We start from the raw sequence: 6,000 nt of genomic DNA, 5'->3' as shown, positions 1-6,000 counted from the left end.
CAAAGGCCAATAGGATGTGGTGAAGGCACCCAGGAGAATCCATGTCTCTCCAGCCACAATGTCTTCCCATCAGACCTACCCTCCCTTTGTCTAGTGTGCTATTAATTCTTTTAACTTTTTGTCACATTTGATTTCACCTCCACGTACGACACCCCGCCCCATCCACGTGTCACCCAGCTTCAACAAGCATCAACTCAAGGTGAATCTTGCTTCATCCAAACTTCGCAGCAGCGTCACCTTAGGGGGCATGTTAACACTGAATTTCTGAGTCAGTAGGTCCGGAGTGAGACCTGAGAATCCGCATTTTCCCATTGCTGCTGGTGCTGCTGGGTCAGGAAACCCCATTTTGAGAACCACCAGTCTATACAGAGACTCACTTTTTTATTATTATTATTAAAATTAGGGGCGCCTTGGTGGCTCAATGGTTGAGCATCTACCTTCAGCTCAGGATGTGATCCCCGGGTCCTGGGATCCAGTGCCATATCGGGCTCCCTGCAGGGAGCCTGTTTCTCCTCTGCCTGTGTCTCTGCCTCTCTTTGTGTCTCATGAATAAATAACTAAAATCTTTTTAAAAATAAAGAAATAAAACTAATCTCGCATAGCATGTAATTTTGTCTGAAATACTCAGTGCTCAAAAAATGATGCCATCATCACACCTAAAAAATAAGGATAATTCACAGACACTGCCAAATATCTAGTGAGGGCTCAAACTTCCAAATGTCTCATAAATGTCATTTTTGTAGTCTATTTTAATCAGAATCCAAATAAGGTTCGTATCGTGATTGTGTGATGTATGTCTTTAAGTCTTTTCATCTTTAACCATTAATCCTCCTTCAACTCTTTTGCTTCCTCACAATTAACTTGTCCAAGAGGGTTTGTTATTTTTTAAGAGGTAGAACAGCATGGTGGTGAGCTCCCCAGGGTCCAGCTGCACGCTTGCTTGTGACCTTGCTGGGTTAGTCACCCTCTCTTAGCACGGAGACACTGGTAAATGTTTAACAACCAGCTCTGGAGGGAGGAGAAGCAGTGGGGGAAATACAAGCCCCGATTTGTACATTTGCCAATTTCTGTGATGTCAACACCCCCGCCGTGGCCGACTTCAATTTTCCAACGTTCTGTCAGGAAACGGAGAGCCTGGAGATGTGTGGGGTAGCAGCCCATTGCACGGACTGTCCACCGTAGGGACACAACAGATGTGAACAACCCCAAAGTGCAGACACCAATGAAACATAAGAAAATAATTAAGAAGTGATGAGTTTTGAGTATTTATTACCTTTTTTTAAAAAATAGAATTTATGTAATTATAGGCTTATTCAATTTTTAATAATGGCCATGTTTGACCACCAGCTTGCCAAATTCCTGAAAGTTTAACCATCAGTGCTGGGCTCCTCCTGCACACAGCTGTCTCTCTGTCTCTCAGCCGAGCTGAGTGGCGGGGATGAGGGGAGACAGGCTTGGGGTCTGTGCTCCCTTGGCCTACAAAGCAGCCATTTGGGGGGGGGGGGGCAGTGCTCCTGTCAGATCCCTACCTACAGGGGAGCCAGTTTTCAGAGTTCCAGGGGAAGGAAGAAACAGCCAGAAGGGTGTGAGCCCCAGAGGTGGCCCTTGGGCCTGGCCTGATCACCACACAAATTCCAGGGGTCCAGAGGAAATGCGACTTAGGGGAACGGACTGGGGCTTGGCTCCACCCCTCCACTTCACACACCACTTAATCTGTTTGCTAAAACCAAGACCCTTCTTTTGAGGTAGATCAGGTTACTGGCAAGGTGATTATTGTTTCTAATGGTCTGCAAACAGGTTTTCAACTGTTAACCCCTCCAAGCAACTGGGGACAGAGGGACAAGCCCAACTGGGCACAGGGAGCTCCCGGGGGTTGAGGGATGCTAAAAGAGTGGGGCTGGCTTCGGGAAGGGTCCTGTGCTAAAGAACAAGTTGGAGCTGGACTGCAGGCTGAGCACAAGGCACCTGCATTTGTTCCTTTGTTTCCCGCATAGGCTGTGACTCCCTGGCTCCCAGGAGGCCCCCCGGAGTTGGGGGGGGGGGGGCTGGGCAATTCCTAGGCTCTCCAGCACTGAGCACAGAATAAGTAAATAGAGGAAGCAAGATCGTGTGACTAAACCCTTCGTGCCTGTCACACGGAGCTCCTGGGCCACCACTTCCCAGTAGTCTGAACTTGGGCACATTATTTAACATCTCTGAGCCTCAGTTTCCTCATGTAGCCGGTGAGGTAACAATGATTTCCACTTGTGGGGTTGGGGGTGAATTATAGATAATGTGTGTAGGGCACTTAGCAAAACACCTGGCACCTAGTAAGAACACAATAAATATTAGCTGTTTATTATTATTATTTCAATGCATGTAGATACTGTCATCATTACTAAATGCAAATCATTTCATTAATAGCTTTTCCTTTCTGTGTATTTTCTCATTCAATAAATATTGAAAGTGGGGATTCCTGGGTGGCTCAGTGGTTTAGCGCTTCCCTTCAGCCTAGGGTGTGATCCTGGAGACCCGGGATCGAGTCCCACATCGGGCTCCCTGCATGGAGCCTGCTTCTCCCTCTGCCTGTGTTTCTGCCTCTGTGTGTGTGTCTGTCATGAATAAATAAAATCTTTTTAAAAAATAATAAATACTGAAAGTGTCATAGGGAATGTCTTTGGGGGCATTGAGGATTTAAGAAGGGGTCCTCGCTCTTAGGAAAGCGCTCATCGGGACTGTGAGAGCAGCGCTGTCTCCATGCACCTCAGGGGGGCTCCAGCCCATGAAAGATGACAGTGTTTGGCACAGTTGAACTGGCAAAGAGGCGGGGTGCCTGGGTGGCTCGGTGGGTTAAGCGATGGACCCTTAATTTCGGCTCAGGTCATAATCTCAGGGTCCTGGGACCAGGCTCCACAACGGGCTCCACACTCAGGGCAGAGTCTGCTAAAGTTTCTCTCTCCCTCTGCCCCTTTCCGACCTCAAATCAATCAATCAATCAATCAATCAATCAATCAATCAATCTTAAAAAAAAAGAAATGGCAAAAAAGTAGCAGGGGTCAAAGGGCACCACCTGAGATGTCAGAGGGAGGCAAGGATGAGGTCAGGGAGCCTGGGGTCAGCAGTGGGATGTGGCTCCCTTAAAAGAAAAATTATTCTTTTAAGATTTTTAAATTTATTCATTTGAGAGAGAGAGAAAGAGAGTACAAGAGTGGGGTGGGAGGGGCAGAGGGAGAAGGAGAAGCAGACTCCCCGCTGAGCAGGGAGCTCAATCAACGCGGGTCTTGATCCCAGGACCCTGGGTTCAAGACCTGAGCCGAAGGCAGATGCCTAACTGACTGAGCTACCCAGATGCCCCAAGAGAAAAATCATCTAGAAAAATATGGTGCCACCAAGGCATTCTTTTGCCCCTTCATGGTATCCACAAACTCGAAGCATGCTAACATGGAAAACCAATGAAACTTCACATGAAAATGGGAAATTGTTGACACCCAGAAATGGCTGTTTCAATCTTTTCTCTCAAGGGTCTTCCTTCCACTGGACGCATTGTTACAGAGCGGATTACAACACAGTGGTCAGGGGGAGCCCATTTCTGTGGAAGGATATGACCAGAAAGAGCCTCTGGAAGGTGACATGGAGTAATGAACACCAGTTAGCTTGGAAGTGTGAGATTTGGATGTAGGAAAAGTTTTTGCTTACTTCATTACTTCTTTATAAAGTTTTGCAACAATCACGTACTACCTACTTCTTTTCTTATTTTTAAAATTTAGTTGTAACTTCCAATCCTCAAGTGCACAGATCTTAAGTATACTGATTGATCAGTTCTAGCAAATGCACGAACCCTTATAATCCACACCCCTGTCAAGAGATGGAACATCTTCAGGAACCTGGGTGGCTCAGTGGTTGGGCAACTGCCTTCGGCTCAGGGATCCAGGGTCCTGGGATCCAGAGTCAAGTCCCACATCGGACTCCTGCAAAGAACCTGCTTCTTCCTCTGCCTAAGTCTCTGCCCCCCACCCCCCCATCTCTCATGAATAAATAAATAAATTTTTTTTTTAAAAAAAGAACATCTTCATCATCCCAAAGTTTCCTCATGCCCCTTCCCAGTTAATCTCCTCCCCAACCCCTTCTGTTTCCCTATCTTTCCAACCCCTGCAAGCAAACAGGGATCTGGTTTCCAGTTTAAGCTGTTCTGGAACGTCATACAAGCAGAATCATAACTAGGTACTTGTGTCTGGCTTCTTTCACTCAACATCTGTGACATCCATCCATGTCGTCACATTTACCGGCAGTTTGCTCCTTTTTATTGATGACCAGTATTCTGTGGCATGGACCTACCCTTGTTTGTGTTATCATCTATCAATGGACACCTGCTTTTAGTTTTTGATTATCAGGAATAAACATGTAGAAAAATTCATGTCTGGGGCACCTGGGTGGCTGCCTTTGGCTCCGATCGTGATCCTGGGGTCCTGGGATCGAGTCCCGCATCAGGCTCCCCACAGGGAGCCTGCTTCTCCCTCTGCCTCTTTCTCTCTCACTCTGTGTTTCTCATGAATAAATTTTTAAAAAATAAAAAAAAAAGAAAAATTCATGTCCAGGCTTTTTTTTGAGGGTACCTGTGTTCTCTCCCATAAGCAAATATCTGGGAGTAGAGTCACTGGATTACAGGACCTCATGGTCAGGATGAACTGGAGCCAGAGAGGTGGTGGGGCGAGGCGGGGGGGTGGCATTCTAGAGCAGAGGATGCCATGGACTGATTGGAGGACCTCAGCTTCAAACCAGCTCTCCGTCTGGGCAAATCACTCACCCCAGGGTCCAGTTTCCTCATCTAGAAAAGAGCAGCAATCAGGCTAAAGAGATGGAAGGTGGGAGCGGATGGTTTCTGGTAGACCCACCGAGAACGTAGGTGGGTCACTATCAGACCTCTTGCCCTGACTTGCGGTGAGAAAGCATGAGCAGCATCCCTATCACTGAGCCTAAGTGAGGAAAAGAGCATGCTGATCTCGGCTTTCTGGATGTCGCTAGGGGAGAATGAAGGAGTGACCAGTTTCAGGAAGTCAGTCCTGTATGTTCTCCAGCTCATAGCTCCCCAGGGCCAATTTCCTGTCTTCTACGCCTCTTCTTCCTTCCTCCCTAATCCAGCAGAGCAGGGGATCCAAGTCCAGATCTACATGCTGGTTGTACGTGAATTGTCCAGGGGGAGAGGAGTATGCCATGGAAGGATCAAGAAAGGTACGGGGATGCCCTTCAGTGCTTGTAGAGGGGAGTTCCATGGGTGAGGCTTCAGCGGCTGGCCCTGGGGAGGCAGCACGCCAGAAGGCTGAGAGACGGGGGCACCTCGGTGGCTCAGTGGTTGAGCATCTACCTTTGGCTCAGGTTGTGATCCTGGGGTCCTGGGATCAGGCTCCCCGTAAGGAGCCTGTTTCTCCCTCTGCCTGTGTCTCTGCCTCTCTCTGTGTCTCTCATGAATAAATCAATAAAATCTTAAAAAAAAAAAAAAAGGCAGCTGAGAGCAGTCCCTGGGCTCCCCCATCACCTCCCACCCTGACCCTGTACTTACTCCAACACATGCTTATCTTCCTGCTGCTCACATACGGTCGCATGGAGGTCAAGAGAGTTATTTTCACTCTGAATCTGTCCCAGTTCCCTGCAAATAGTAAGAGACGACTGACCATTGAACAAATGAATGAACCATCCTTCTTGAGGCTTCACGTTGGGAAGAGGCTGAGGCAACATTTCTAAGGCTGTACAGGATGGCTGCGTTGCCCAAGTGACCTAATGCTGGGATCATTATTTCCAGAGCGTTACATTTTCCCACTGCCAATTCCAAGTTAAGTCTCAAAATTCTCAGTCCCTTGCATGAAACTTTCCCCTTTGTTTATAGGCAGGAATATTTCCCCTCTGTGTTCCTGCCTCTGGCAAGATTTTAAACACCGTCAGGATGTTTAAAAGTACACCACTCAAAGTAGAACTTTGGGGAGAGGGGGGGAGAAAAAGAGGATAATGTGAGCATTATTTTACAGA

Source organism: Canis lupus, chromosome 37, assembly GCF_011100685.1.
Source record: "Canis lupus familiaris isolate Mischka breed German Shepherd chromosome 37, alternate assembly UU_Cfam_GSD_1.0, whole genome shotgun sequence".
Taxonomy (NCBI): domain Eukaryota; kingdom Metazoa; phylum Chordata; class Mammalia; order Carnivora; family Canidae; genus Canis; species Canis lupus.
Note: the sequence above shows the minus strand (reverse complement) of the source record.